The sequence below is a fragment of the Eleutherodactylus coqui genome, chromosome 7 (assembly GCF_035609145.1).
Source record: "Eleutherodactylus coqui strain aEleCoq1 chromosome 7, aEleCoq1.hap1, whole genome shotgun sequence".
Taxonomy (NCBI): domain Eukaryota; kingdom Metazoa; phylum Chordata; class Amphibia; order Anura; family Eleutherodactylidae; genus Eleutherodactylus; species Eleutherodactylus coqui.
The window spans coordinates 73,308,164-73,324,681 of NC_089843.1; positions in this window are offsets into that span (position 1 = coordinate 73,308,164).

The window sequence follows — 16,518 nt, forward strand, 5'->3', positions numbered from 1 at the left end:
TTCTTTGAGCATCATGAATTGTCTGTATGGGATACTCCCATGTTAGAAACATGGATTCATATTTGATTAGCTGCACCCATGCATGTTCTTGTAAAATAGTGGGACTTTCTGTTATTTCTCTATAATGTTCTGTAATAAAAGTTTTGTTCAGACTGATGTTTTAGCTGTTTGGATAAACCATTTGTCAAAATGGTGGAAATTTGGTAGGTAACTTTTCACTTATGGCTGACATAATGGATGTGAGCAAAATAATACACAAGTTACATTGTTTATCCTGGCACCGCACTGTAAATACAGTTGAGTTACAGTACCAGACACAAGCACACTAGTCTGTAGGGCGCTGTTCTTGGACTCTCGGAACCCCATCTCTCATATATCGATGGTGCTATACTAAGGATCAGCCATCAACCAAGTAGACAACTACTTGAATTAGATTACATATTTCTATGGGGCAGTTTGGACTTGTTAATGTAAGAAGGTGCAGCACTTGTAAGGATAGGAAGGGTTATGTATTTTTGGGTGGGGTTTGACTGAATCCCTAATTTTAGTGCTGGTGTATGACTTTTTCAACCACAGCTTTGCCGTCTTGTGATATGGAATAGACTGTTGATGGCTATAAAAGGAACTGTATAACTACAAGTATAGCTCTGCCTTTATCTTACATCCTTGAAGGATTATTAAACTAGAAGTACGAGGGTTTTTATGTTTTTCCCCTCTTCTTTTTTATCTTGCTCTGGGGACATGAGAGAGGTTGATATATAAAGGGAGTAGAAAGACTTGTGATTGAAATTAATTTTATACGTGTCTTAAGTAACAAAAAAACATAAAAAACATATATTGTAGGAGTGCAGTATACAGAATGGCCTGCAGAGGGTGATAGACAGACATTCTGATACCTGCAGAGAGAGACAACACCTGCTGGTGTGGCAGGAGGTGAGATAAAATGATCAGTACCTGCCACACTCAGAAGGACAAAGTTGGCTGCTAGCCAGAGACAGACAGGCTGTAGGAGCAGCCATCAGGAACTTGGAGCCTAAGGTCTGGGGGGACTAGTTTGGGCCCATCTCACCCATCTGAAAGAGGTGGACGCCCCTTGTGGGGGTTAGCGATGGGGACATTGTTGTACATATGTTGCTGTGATGTTGAATAAAACTGTCAAGATTTTAAGAAAAACAAGTCTCCTGAGTGTTTCTGCACGTGTAGTGCCTGTTCTGGACCAAGTGGTCGGCGATCCAGGAGGCAAGTAACCCTGACTTGCCACAATGTATATATATATATTATATTACAGTGCATATACTGTATATATGATGGGAATATGTCGTTAGCATCATAGAAAAGCTTACAATAAAAGGTAGCTCATATATATATACATATATATCGGATCTCTGCTCTAAAGCAAAGCTATGGAGCTGTTGTTAAAGCAATTCAGGTAAGAGGCAACTATGGAAAGGAAAGAGTATAAAAAATATACAATTAAAAAAGTCAAACAAATTGCCCAAAATATAAAATAAAGTAGTATATTTCCTTTTTGGAAGTATGAAAGTGGTCATCATATCATCAGTTCTAGAGTTCAGCTGCTGGAGTTTGTCTTTAAATGTGAGAAATATATTAAAGGGGGTTTCCAGGCAAATATTATTGATGACCTATCATCAGAATAAGTCAACAGTAGTTACGGTCCCCGGCGATCAGCGGATAGTTGGGTATACTGTCAGTGCAACTGGGCCAGACGTCATCATTGGGGTCGGAGCATAACGTATCAGAGGCAGCTTCACTCCTATTGAAATCAATGGAATAAGACTGGCATTGAGATTTCCTGCTCCAACAGTGATGATGACATCTGGCCCAATGCACTAAAAACAGGCCAGTCGATCAGCGGACTCCCAGGGATTCCAAGCGGTGGATCCCCGTCAATCAACTACTGATGACCTATCCTGAGGTTAGGTCATCAATGCTGTTTGTCAGGAAAACCCCTTTAATGGTTACTCTAAACTACATGCATGCATAAATCAACTACAATGACACTTGTTGTTATTTGTCTGTCATTTAAGTGATTTACATAAATTATATTATTGATGCTAATTTCAATTTATGTAAGAAAGAAGGAGAAGGGAAATTTAGTTACAGAACGCAAATTGAAGTCTAGTCCAAAGACTATGTCAGAAGTAATTGTAAGAGTATGTTCACACGTGGCGGATTCGCTGCAGGTTTTCTACAGCAGCAAGAATCCGCAACAAAATCTACGTCATAATCCACACCAAATGGTGAGAATTTTGTCACTTATTTTGGTGTGGATTTGCTACAGATTTTTTCCACTGTGCAAAATTTGCAGCAAATCAGGCATCTGTGAATGCACCCTCAAGGTGCAAAAGTAAAATTGCATTGTGGGCTTCACCACAGCCATATGTCACGGGGTGAACAATCAGGGGTGAAGCTATAGGGGGTGCAAATGTTGCAATCCTGAGCTCTGGTGTCTGAGGATATCCAAGGGCCCCTTTGTCATATAAGAAGACAACAGTCTTCTAAATAGAAGTAGGTAGTTGTGGGATTCCTTTGTGGGGTCCATAGCCCCCTATATGCCTCTGAGGAGAGCTTGCTGTAACTTTCCTGTCTATTGGGTTACTTTAACATCAGTTCTTCTGCACAATAAAATAAAGCAGCTCAAACAGAATACAAACTGCTGCTGACATAACCTCCAAGAAGTAAATTTCGTAATGACGTGCATCGAGAAATCTTCTAAACAGCAGTATCCCCTGGGATGATGAGGGTGCTTTTATCTGTTTGAACTCAGTGTAGCATGCTGGCACATTGTAGACGGCTACATAATGAATGGCCGCTGAGACATTTGTCAGCTACTAGCTTTGTGCGCTGCTTTGGCATCCGTTAAAGAGAACTTATCACTACATTTCATTCTGTGTTTATGTATAAACTTGCCTGTATTTTCTGATGTTCCTCCTGACTTAGGAAGCCTATTTTCGAAATCATGAATTTTAACTCTATTATTGCCACTTGCTGAACAACATTTGACTGTGTGTTCGAATCAACGTGCTTGCAGAGACTGTGGCATGACTCAAGTTGGACTAGATAAATGCATAGTAACATAGTGTGTAAGGCTGAAAAAGACATATTTCCATCTAGTTCAGACTATTAACCCCCAATGTTGATCCAGAGGAAGGCAAAAAAACTCCACTAGGTAAAAGCCAATTTTCCTCATTTTAGAGGAAAACAATCCCTTCCTGACTGCAATCTGGCAATCAGAATAATCCCTGGATCAACAACCCTTCTGAAGTAATTAGTGACTATAACATGTAGTATTGTGATGCTGAAGAAAGGTGTCCAGGCCCCTATTGAAGTCTTTTAGTGAGTTCGCCATTACCACCTTCTTGGGCAGAATGTTCCATAGTCTCCCTGCTCTTACAGTAAAGAACCCCCTTCTATGTCGGTGTAGAAACTTCTTTCTTCTAGACGTAGAGGATGCCTCCTTGTTACAGTCTCAGTCCTTGGGATAGATAGATTTGAGAGGTTGTAACCAAGTTCTAGGCCTGAGGGCACGGGCTGGACTTTCAGACTGCCCACCCACTGAGTAAACTGTCTACAGCATAAATGGTGGAAGCAGCCCAGTTAGCGGGAGTATTAGGCAGGGAGAGGGGAGTCCCTGCAGAGACCCTATGAGTTGAGAACTCTCCTCATCCATGTGTCGGGTTTGTGGGTTTTGCTGCAGATGGGGTTTCTCCCCATCTGCCTTATAGCTGGTTTGGGTGACAGGATGCTAGCCCAGCTTAGCTCCCCTGGCAAGTGGCCTCCATTCTCAGGTGTATTTTGTGGATTTCAAAGAAAAAGAAAAGGAAAATTATTGAATTCTGTCGGGTCTCTAGTGTGAAGCAAAGGGAGGTGAAGATAATAAGACATGTACAATATATGGTTCTGGGCGCACTGCATCCGCAATACATGAACATTATATTAAGCATGAACATTATATGAAGCCATGGTTGATTGTGGCCCTAGAAGTCTCATGGCATGACCATGCTAATCAGTTATTGTGATTTTTTTGACAGATATTTTGCTCAAAAATCACACCGCGCCTCATACATGAGATGTAAGTTTTCATTAGAAATAATCTGCCAAAAACTTACCGTACATGAATGTTGGCTGCAGGGTACATCTCACAGTCTGTGCGGGAGCCCTTAGGGCTCCATCACACTATCGGGGCGGGGAGGCAGAGCAGCAGCGTGGAGAAGCAGGGCAGCGATGCAGAGAAGCAGGGCAGCGGTGCGGCTAGGTAAGTATGCCTGCACCCTCACACATACACACTACACACACATATACATTACACACACAGCACATACATACAACACAGTCTATTCACCAGTTGTCTCCTCTCAGCGCTGCTGGCTGCTCTTCTGTCTTCTTGCTTGGTCACCATAGCAACCTGTAAACAGCAAGCTCTCGCGAGTCAGCAGGGGTGCTGTGAAGAGCTACAGAGACCTGTCGGGCAGCACGAAGAGGACAGTCCAGTGAGTATAACAGGGACCTAGAGTGAGATTTAAACATAGAACAGTACTATGTACTGTTTTCTGTTTAAAATATTTTTTTCTTAATTTTGGGTGGGAAAGTAGGGGGTGCATCTTATACAAGGGGGCGTCTTATACACGGAAAAATACGATATTTGTTCATGTAGTATGAAAATAATTTCCTTGAGATAACTACTTTTTTTCATATTCTATAAAAGGTAATATCACCAATCTCCCAAAATTGTGCTATTTCCAACCTAAAATGGGCAGAAAAAAAACAAGTCTGCAGGTCCTAGAATACATTTCCATCCTAGAAATGTTTTTTTCCATCCGGCCCTTTAGGTGCCAGTGGAGATGCAGACCCCAATAATCACAGCTCAGAACCAGAACAAACTGCAGTGACCTCTCAGGAACGAAGTTCTCAATCATACCATTCTTCTACTTGCTCTTCCTCCTCTGAGACAACGGAGCAAAGCCTTGCTTCCAGAGAAGTTACTAAGAGAAGAATTTTGAGCTCTCTACAAGCCTCTCCCAACTCCAAGGGTCCCTCTTCCAAAATAACATCTCACTCTAACACTGCAGATAATCTAAACATAGTAAACCTCTCCTATAATTTACAATCATATGCAGGTACGGATAATCCCTTAAGCACTAATACACTGAAGGAACTGCTTTGGTCTCTACAAAATGATATTTCCCAAGATATGCATAAAATTTCTAACCATTTCTAAAAATGGATGAATTTTCCACTGGCCACAATGAGTTGGTAGATACAATGCCATGGAAGAAGAGATAACTTTCTTTCGCAAAAAAGTTACAGACCTTGAGGACAGGTTACGAAGAAACAACATACAATTATGGGGAATTCCGAAATCCGCGTCTCCGGCTGACCTCCCTCAATATCTACTCCAGCGTTTTTCAACTTTACTCCCATCCTTATCTTGTTTGGAATATATTATTGACAGAGCACATAGAATTCCTAAAGCCTGCTCTGTACCAGAATTCATTTTTATCAGACCAAGGAGAAAATTCTGAACGAAGGAAGGCAAAGAGGATCTTTAGCAGGCCCATATAATGCTTTACTACTATTTCCTCGTCTTTTTCCAGCAACCTTATAACTACGCAGACAAATTTTACCAGTTACTTCTGCTATTTGTGGTGCCAACATTAAATATAAATGGGCTTCCCTACCAAGCTTCTCATCTCAAGAAACGGTGTGTCCTTTGTAGCAGCTTCTGTGTCAGATGAACTGTTCCTCCTAAAGGGGTCAGAAACGCTCTTTTCTCCTTAGGGAGAGCAATACTATAAACTAAGTGAGGAGACTCAAATGGCCACGCACGCTCCTCTGGGTAATATGCAAATAAGGGAGATGGAATAAATCCTCCACAGCGCCACCTATTGAAAGGCAGCATTCCTTCGAGTCAAAGTGGGACTTTTTATACAAGTCTTGTTACAATGACTGGGAATCAAAAGCAAAGCCAGACTCCATGTACATACAGCTGTTTCCGGGTTATTGCCCATCATCAGTGTACAGTAGGAGTCTGGCTTTTGCTAGTGAGAGGCCTGGGACAGGGGTCAGAAACGCTCTTTTCTCCTTAGGGAGAGCAATACTATAAACTAAGTGAGGAGACTCAAATGGCCACGCACGCTCCTCTGGGTAATATGCAAATAAGGTTAGTTCCTCCTAAAGAAATGGAACATTCCTGTTAACCAAGCAGCACCTTCTTTAGCAAGTAGGCACTCCCTTAGATTACACAAGAATGGTCTTCCACTGGCAAGAATGGTTGTCATACCTAAATGATAAGTATTTTATTGATAATGTTATTTAATTGCCTTTTTTAAATCCCTTTTTTAGTTTTAACACTTACTTGCCTTATGGAGCTATTATTAATAAAGTTTGGATATGTTAGTAGCCCCAAATTATTATTCATTGTTTGTGCCATGTGCAGTAGGTGAAGATTATTATATTGTTTTTCAGTTTTCTTATCTGTTTTTCTGTTATCTTTGTTTCTGTTATATTAACAAGAGTTCTGTCTTTATGCTACGTGTCCACCATTCTCTGTCCACCATGAAGACAGTGTAGCTTCTTTTGTTCATTTATATGTCATGCCTATTACCATTTCTTACTGAAATGTTAAGGGGTTGAATAGTACATTTAAACGTAGCCTGAAGCCCTCAAGCAGCTCACCGACCTATTCCTGTGACCGAAGAAACACATGTTATAAAATATAAACATTCTAAATGTTCTCACCCGAAATTCCTGCATCTTTTATTTGCTTCTAACCCTTATAAGCAAAAAAGGAGTATTAATAGAATTCATCGATTTGGTATTGTCTCAGCAAGGCTTGTACCTATATCCTTCAGGTTGATTTATAATCCTTGTCTGTGAGATTAACAATGCCCTTTTCACCTTATTGAATGTATACTTCCCATATAAGCGGAAAGCTAGATTTTTCTCACTTTTGGAAAGAAACAGCTAAAGACCCTCTTAGACACAACGATCATCGCTCAAAAGATGTCTTTTGAGCGACTTTTGAGCGATAATCGTTGTGTGCATTTAGCGCAAAGTGATTGCTCAAACGTTGAGCGATCACCTTGCACTCCAAGCAGGGGAATGCAGAAGACAAGCGGTGCTGCTTGTCTTTTGCATCCAGCTGTTCTCTGCTTGGAGTGCCCGGCTGTTATACAGCCGAACACTGGGAACGGGGTATGAAAAACACAACTGGACTGCTCTGTTCTACATAACCGACCTCTGTTCAGGGAGCGGGATACAGCTGAAACAATAGTATCAGCTGTATCCCGCTGTGAATTCCTGATAAGGCTGATCTTTGTCTTTCAGCATGCTGATAGACAACGAAAAGCGACAGCATACCGAAAACTGCACGATGTCAGTGCAGTTAGACACAACGATTATCACTCAAAAGCCGTCTTTTGAGCGATAATCATTGTGTCTAAAAAGACCTTAAGATACGAAAGGGCACTTTGATTATTGGGAGTGACTTCAATTCAGTTATGGATCCGGCTCTGGATTCCACTTCTGGATCTAGATTACCTTCCCCTATAGTCTAGCTCTTGCAGAAAGAGGAAATATATGATGTGTGATGTATCTTCATAGCTCTGAGAGAGACTATACTTTTTTATCTTTGCCTCATTCGTCCTTTTCTAGAATTGATTTGTTTTTCTTATATTCCAGAGGCTTGGGGGAGATTATATGGACCAAGATAAGAACTAACACCTCATCAGAACATGCCCGAGTGTCTTTGTTACTTAATGAAAGGCTCCCTTATTCCCATACCTTTCCTTGGAGACTTCATGAATATATTCTTTCCCTCACCGAAAATGAATCTAATTTAAAAACTGAATTTGAACTGTTATTTAGCATCAGTTTTCCATCAGTTCCTAGCGTTTTTTCAGTGTGAAATGCCAATGAAGTCTATATAATAGGTTTATTTATAAAATACTGTTCTAGGTCTAAACGAAAAAGAGAGGAGGAATTAACTTTCCTGACCTCTCAAATTAATACCATCAACTCCTTAAATAACACTAATCCTATGCCTCAAAGAACAAAAGAGATATTTAGGTTACGGGCCAAGCTTCAGAGTCTTTTGATGATACTATTTTTTCAAAAAATGAATATGCAATTCTATGCACATGATAATCGTACTGGGGCATTATTGGCCAAACAACTTAAAAGTCTTAACTGTAAGGAAAGTATTAGATATCTTTAAGATACCGTTGGGCATAAAATTAGTCATCCTCAAGAGATTATTTATGCATTGGACTCATATTATTCTTCTCTTTATAATCTAAGAGAAGATAGAAATACACATCAGCCTCAACCAAAAAAAATTTCAGACTTTTTCCAGAAAATTACTTTCCTGTACCTCTCACCTGACCAATTAGCTTCTCTTGCTACAACAATATCTGTGTCCGAAGTTTTGGAAGCCATAAAAGTGTTAAAACTTTATATATCTCCAGAGCCGGATGGCTTCTCTTATGGCTTTTATAAAAAATATATTTTTCAATTTTGGACTCTGCTGGTTCCTGAAGCTTTTTTAAAAGGTTCCTTAACTTGGTCATATACCTTCTTTGTTCTTAGCCATAGATGCAGAAAAGGTGTTTGGTCAGATTCACTAGGGTTACTTGGAGTCTACATTGGGGATATTTGGTTTCTCTGGCTCCATTAAATCTGTGATCCTGGTGTTATATATATTTTTTTCCATCTGGCTATATTTCCCCTTTATTTACAATTTCTTCCTAAACAGGGTTGTCCTCTCTCACCCCTTATATTTGTCATTCTTATGGAACCTCTAGCCAAGTGGATCAGAACTAATAATAACATTAAAGGAATTAAATCAGGAATAGAAATGAGCGAGCACGCTCGGTAAGGTGAGTTATTCGAGCGAGCCTCGCTCATCTCGAGTAATTGCCCTCTCCTCCGAGCGTGCTCAAGGGGGGGAGGGGTGAGCTGGGTGGAGAGATAGAGATCTCTCACTCTCCCCACCGCTCCCCTCCACTCTCCCCTGCCGCCCCTCTGAGCACGCTCGGAGGAGAAGGCAGTTACTCGAGATGAGCAAGGCTCACTCGAGTAACTGACCTTACTGAGCGTGTTCGCTCATCTCTAATCAGGACACCAGGAACACAAAATAGGATTATATGCAGATGATGTCATTTTAGCTTTAACAGACCCTAACTCCTCTTTAAAGCATGTCCAATCTGTAATCTCTGACTTTGGGAAAATTTCATATTAGAGGGTAAACAATACAAAATCTCAAATGCTGGGGGTTGGAATTGCCAGTAAAACTAAGCAACAATATAATTAATTTCTTCCCGTATGTATGAAATGATCATTCCATACCTTATGTAGGTATCCATTTAACAAGCCCTAGCTTCCATACATTCACTAAAAATGATTTGCCTATGCTTACTTACATTCCAGAACTCTTTAATAACTTTTGTAAACCCTTTATTTCTTGGACAGGAAGGATAGCAGCTGTTAAAATAATGATTTCACCACGCATTCTTTACATTTTCAGAACCGTAGCCATTTCTAAACTACAGATTATTCTTCACAACTTCATTTGGGGTGACACTCATGCTACAATTAAATTTTCTACCTTAGCCAAGTCCTATGAAATGGGCTGTATAAAAGCCCCTGTTATCAAACATTATTTTCATGTAGTGATTCTGGACCAAATCAAGCGTTGGTGGACACCTTCTTTAAATAAAACACGGGTATCGATCGAGTCCTCTGCTTTAGGAGTCCCCTGATTTCTGTTTTGGGGGCTAAATCTCCCCCTATATTGTCTCACTTCTTGCCGAGTTTACTAATCTGGGCCTAGGTCTGGCAGCATTACGTTTCCTCATCAGCCTCTCTGGTTCCAATCTCGGTCCTTCCTTGGGAATCTTTGGACATAAGTAAAATTGGAGATTTGTATGAGAATAACACTATATTAGATTTTTCTACACTTTGTTAATCGTCATCAATACCCTGTAGTATTTTTTTTGCCTTTCTAAGATGGCAACATGCTCTTCAATCTGTGGACATTCTTAAGCCTGCTTTTCCCAAGTCCGCCTTTATTTTTCTATCTATGCTCACTCGGATATCCAAAAGCATCTCTACCTTCTATGACAACTCCTATTCCCTAGCTTCCTAAAGTAAATCTCTTCATATGCATTTATGAAAACAAGACTTTAAACATCAGTTCCTACTGGAGGAAAGGAGAACAGCTTTGTCTTGGACTAAGACATGGATTCAGACATTGGGAGTCCTTGCAAAAAACATTTATGCGTTGGTACCTAACACCTCCTTGTCTTGCAGAAATGAGCAATTCTATCGCCGAACATGTTGGAGGCGATGTAGCCTCGGGGGTACTTATTTCCATATGTGCTAGTCCTGCCCTGTAATTCGTTCTTTTTCGATTTTTGATTTTGTCTACATTGTATGACACCATTTTGTGACCTGGAGACGGCACTGGTTCTTTACTTATTATCTACGCCTTTGTGCTTTAACCCCACCTTTTTATCCTGTTATTATTTCTCATATTTTCCTTGCATCTTGTCTGGCAATTGGCAAAAAATGGAAATTTTAAGATGCACCTTCTGTGAACTTCCTAATTGTTTTCCTGAACACCTTGGACAGAATATTTGACTAAAAAACTTATAATGCATATACTACCTATATTGTTCCTTAATCAGGTCTGCGTTGCTTGGGCCGCCTCTGAATGTCATAGGAAATAATAAGGCTTGTTAATTTGTTTGACCTGTTCCATTCCTGCTTCGACTTGTTTTTTCTTCTTTTTCTTTTCAATGGCTCTCAGTGATAGTGGACACTAGAGATGAGCGAGCGCACTCGCTAGGGCAAACTACTCGAGCGAGTAGTGCCTTATGCGCGTACCTGCTCGCTCGTCTCTAAAGATTTGGGTGCCGTCGGGGGAGAGAGGTGAGTTGCGGGAGTGAGCAGGGAAGAGTTAGAGAGAGATCTCCCCCCTCCCCCCCCCCCCGTTCCTCCCCGCTCTCTACCGCCGCTCCCCTCCCCGCCAGCACCCGAATGTTTAGAGACGAGTGGGCATGTACTCGCATAAGGCAATGCTCGCTCGAGTAGTTTGCCTTAGCGAGTACGCTCGCTCATCTCTAGTGGACACTTTACTTTTATTTCTATTTCTAATACTGCTATTTTTAAACTTTACTCCTTATTTTGGGGGGATATTCATGCAGTTATTATAAAAGTACACATCTTTTAATACTTGTTGTTTTCATATTATAATAGGCCTACTGAGTCTGTTTCTAGACCCCAGATATTACCGCTCAAGTTTGCTTTGTTATGTTAATTATTTCAAAATATTTTCAATAAACAAAGAATCATTCAAAAAACTTTTGATTTTCAATGATGGAACCGTGGCCAACCTGAAATTTATTGGAGTATGTATGTGTGTGCTTTTTTTAATGTTTTGTTTGATATTGAAGACCTATCCTGAGGTGCTAGAAAACCCCTTTAATCATTGGTTAATGAATTAATGGACGTTGTGTCTACAATGCCATGCCACTACACAAGAGTTTTCTGTTTCCTGCTCTTTATATGGTGACAGTGGTCCAGCCACTGATGATCTACTGGGGTCCGGGATGTTAGACCCCTGCCTTTCAGCTATTGACGACTTATCCTTGAATAGTTCATTAATTATTTATTAAGAACTGGAAAACTCTTTCATAAATGCTAAAAATGAGTGCGAAAAGGAATCCTTAGAGGATGTTCACACAGAGTCAACCACAGAACTTTCAACGTAGAACCTGCCTGTGGACAGCAAAAAAAGGAATCAGCATCCATAAGATCATGGTTTTATTGAGACATATAGAAATCCCAACAGGAAGTACATACAATGGCGTGACAACTGATGCGTTTCAAGCTGTCACAGCAGCTCTTAGTCATTTCGATCACGTCCGTGCATCCTGCTGGTGAGTCAGTTCATTTTCTTAGTATGGAGCCTGCCTGTAAAACTACTGTAGAAATCTGCGACTATGCTTAACCCCTTAAGGACCAGGCTGTTTTGTACCTTAAGGACTAGACACTTTTTTGTGGTGGTTTAACTGCCCTATTTTTTTTCCCTTCAGCTACCAAAATTAATTTTGCTGCATTTTTTTCCCCATGAAATATAGGGCTAATTTTTTAATATCTTTTTCACTGACTTTTTTAGTTTTATTGGTAGTAAAATACTAAAAAAATGATTTTTTTTAACATTTATAATTTTTTCTTTAATTACTATATTTACGCTAAATAAAGTATGGAAATGGGTTCCTCATTTTGTTTCAGACGTTTTGATGTATAATATGTATGGTTTTGCATTACAGGGCGCATATGGTGATGGGTTTGGTTGGCGTCGGCTTTGGGTTATTTTCTTTCTTATGTATATGTTTTTATTTTATTCTGTTATTTTGTTTTACTTATTTATGCTATTTTTTTTTTACTATCTATGTCCCCGATGATGTCATATAAGACCCCTGGAGGACATTCACATGGTCTTTTTTATTATTTGACATTTTTCCACTGTAGCTGAGACATCCATAAGAGCCCCAGTTACGAGGGAAACATCTCCCTGTAGTGACAATAGTCACTGGCAGAGCTGAGCAGGGTCTGCTAGGACCCTGTAGCTCTGCTGTGCCAGGGGATCCCGGCAGTCACATGACTGCCAGCTCGCATAGTGGAAGAAACATTTTCACTTGCATTCTTTAGTACATAGCACTCATTGAGCGGTGTGTACTAAAGAAAGGAGAAGGCAGAAAGGGTTAAAAAATACTTCTCTGTCCTCCTCTGGGTTATCAGCTGTGACTAACAACTGACAGCCCGACCTGCTTCTGATTGATTGCAAAAGCAGGGGCTTTAATCCCCCACCGTATTTTTACTATTGGCTGGGATTAAAGCCCGGGACCAAGTGCCGTAAATTTACAGTGCTCGGTCCTTAATGGGTTAAGATTAGACATGAGCGAGTATACTCGCTAAAGGCAATTGCTCCAGCGAGCACTGCCTTTAGCGAGTACCTGCCCACTCAAGATGAAAGGTTCGGGTGCCGGCGGCGGGCAGGGAGCTGCGGGGGAGAGCGGAGCGGAACGGAGGGGAGATCTCTCTCTCCCTCTCTCCCCCCCGCTCCCTCCTGCTGACAGCCGCTACTCACCGCTCCCCCGCACCGGCACCCGAACCTTTCATCTCGAGCGGGCAGGTACTCGATAAAGGCAATGCTCGCTCAAGCAATTGCCTTTAGCGAGTATACTCACTCATCTCTAGTTAAGATTTTTAGCAGTGGAGCCTTGGCAGTTAGCATAGCAGGTGCAAAGATCCCCTGGAGAGCCCACTGAGACTGAGTTAGGGTGCTTTCACACAGGCTGGAATTAGCCCACAGGGTGCACCAATAGCTGCGCTAAATTCTACACCAAAATCCACAGACTATCTACAGATTTTGATACAGAATTGAAAATGGCCTAAAATCTGCCTGCAATTCTGCATTAAAATCTACAGTTACACCTGCCGAATTTGGTATGGAATTTCGCAGCTGCAGATTTGGCTGCGTCCTGCAGGCTAATTCCAGTCTGTGTGAAAGTACTCTTCGTGCGCCTTCATATTGGTGAGAAAATCATGTGAGATTTGTGCATTGCGAAACGCACAAATATGAACCCCATTCTTATGAAGGGCTTCATTCTCATTAATGATTTTTTTCTGCATGCACTGCGATGCTATGCAAAAAACAAATCCCAGCATGTCCTATATTGCTGCAAGATCTCGCAGCGCCGGCCCCATTGAAAGCAATGGGAGAACTCTACAATCGTCTGCCGTGGCTGTGCCAGTTGAGGCAGGGGATTCCTTTCATCCCCACATTGATAGGAGGCTGTATAACAGCCGGGCGCTCCGTGCAGAAAACATCTGGATGCAGAAGACAAGCGGGGACACGCCACTTGTCTTCTGCATCCTCCGCTGGGAGCACTCGGCTGTATGACAGTCGTCGCTCGGAGCGAAGAAACAGCTGGATGCAGAAGACAAGTGGGGACAATGTCTTGAGCAATCATCTTATGCTGTAAATGACACAACGATGATCGCTCAAAAGTCGCTTGAGCGACATCTTTTGAGCGATTATCGTTGTGTCTAAATGGCCTTTACTTCTCTCTGGGTGAAGGTTATTTGGCTACAATAAAGATTTTCCCTTTACTTTGTCCGGGGCTGTCAGAGACAGGCTGGAAGGGTTCGTGCAGGGTAGATTATATACCACTGTTAGTTAACTGCACAAGGGGAGGGAACACTAACTATAAGGCTGGGTTCACATGGGGCGTATTCCCGTCATAAATCTCGCGGTTTGGCCGCTCGCTTTTCCGTTGCGGCCAGCGCTCCATAGAGGAGAGCGCGGCCGCGACGAAAATAAACAAAAAAAAAAAGGAAATAGACATACTGCATCCTTTGAAACCGCAGCTGCGGTCGCCACAGCCGCGGTTTCAGCCGGACTTACCGCAGCGGATTGGCCGTTCCGTGTGGACGAGATTTCTGAGAAATCTCGTCCACATGGCTGGCTAATCCCGAGATTAGCGGCCACGGCAAATCCACCCTGTGTGAACCCAGCCTTATGATGACCTCTCTTTCTGACTGGCTCCGATTTCCTTACTCAGGATGGAGGAGAAACTCCACTACTCTCCATTCTTCCTCCCTCTATCTCCTCTGATGACACACTCACTGTCTCACCGCGCTATCCCCCTCCTGCTCCCAATCTCCAACTCCCAACTGACAGCGTACGCACACTAAAAATTACCTTTTCTATGCGGGCGCTGGGGTTGCTAAACAATCAAAGCACCAATCACTAAGCTGTTGCTGGGGTAGATATCCCAGCAATAGCAGCGCCTATCTCAGGTGGGGCACCTCCTATGTCCCCTAGAGGCAGACAGGCTCATAGTGAGGTCACAGGAACTTATTAACTCTTTTTGACTACTCTGCAGGCCCTTCGGGTCACTACATTTCCTCTCTTATACTGCTGAGGTAAAATGAAAGCTGCGCTGTGATTGGTTGCAATGGGTAAAACACATTTTCTTTTGGACAGCTTTCATAAATATACTGCTGAGATAAAATGAAAGATGGGCTCTGGTTCCTATCCTGATGAGGTAAAATGAAAGCTGCGCTGTGATTGGTTGCTATACTGCTGAGGTAAACTGAAAGCTTCGCTGTGGTTGGTTGCTTTACTGCTGAGGTAAAATGAAAGCTGTCCTGGGATTGGTTCCTAGAGCTCAGCTTTCATTCCTTATACTGCTGAGGTAAAATGAAAGCTGTGCTGTGATTGGTTGTTATTTCTTATACTGCTGAGATAAAGAAAGCTACGCTGTGATTGGTTGGTATACTACTGAGATAAATGAAAGCTGTGCTGTGATTGGTTGCTATACTAAGCTGTGCTGTGATTGGTTGCTATACTACTGAGGTAAATGAAAGCTGTGCTGTGATTGGTTGCTATACTACTGAGGTAAATGAAAGCTGTGCTGTGATTGGTTGCTATACTACTGAGGTAAAATGAAAGCTGCGCTGTGATTGGTTGTTATTTCTTATACTGCTGAGATAAAGAAAGCTACGCTGTGATTGGTTGGTATACTACTGAGATAAATGAAAGCTGTGCTGTGATTGGTTGCTATACTAATCTGTGCTGTGATTGGTTGCTATACTACTGAGGTAAATGAAAGCTGTGCTGTGATTGGTTGCTATACTACTGAGGTAAATGAAAGCTGCGCTGTGATTGGTTGTTATAGTGAGCGGGAAAATTAAAGCTGTGCTGTGATTGGTTGCTATACTGCTGAGGTAAAATGAAAGCTTCCAGACAGCTATAATAAGAGTGGGGTGTCAGTAACTGTTCCGATGTGTAGACGTTGGAGGAGACATCAGCCTTCGCTGCTGAAGTACAATGCCTCGGATTCCAGGCCTTGTCTATGCTGTAGTTGCCCATATAACCCCCCAGTGACATACATGGTTCTACACCTGGAGATGATATTACGAGTGTCTTGTGAGGTGGCTATAATCTACAGACTTGTTTTTCTGTAAGCTCTCCCCATGCTGGCACTTATTTGGACATTGCGCCCGTTGTAAGTCACTGAACTGATGGCAAACCCCCATGTCTTTAGACTGGTTGGCCCCATCAGCCCCACATGATCGGCTACATTCTGCCAAGTGCCGGGTGATGTTTTGTCTCCTATTTGCTGTTATTTGTCCTTGCGCACTGCTTGGAAGTATATCTCTATTTGTGCTTTGTAGCTAGTTCCAACCCCGTGTGATTGAGTGCACCTGTGTAACCTTCAGCCATTGCTCTTTATCTCGCAGCACTCACACTCGCCGCACACCGTTGTACACAATGCATTTAGTTAACACATTAAAAATAAAAAGTACCGCGTGAAGCCTGTTTATCTGGTGCCTTTGAATTATACAGAAACTTATACACAAAATGACACTGCCAAAGTGATTAATGGCCCTCATTGCATATGCAAGAACTGGATTTGCATCTAA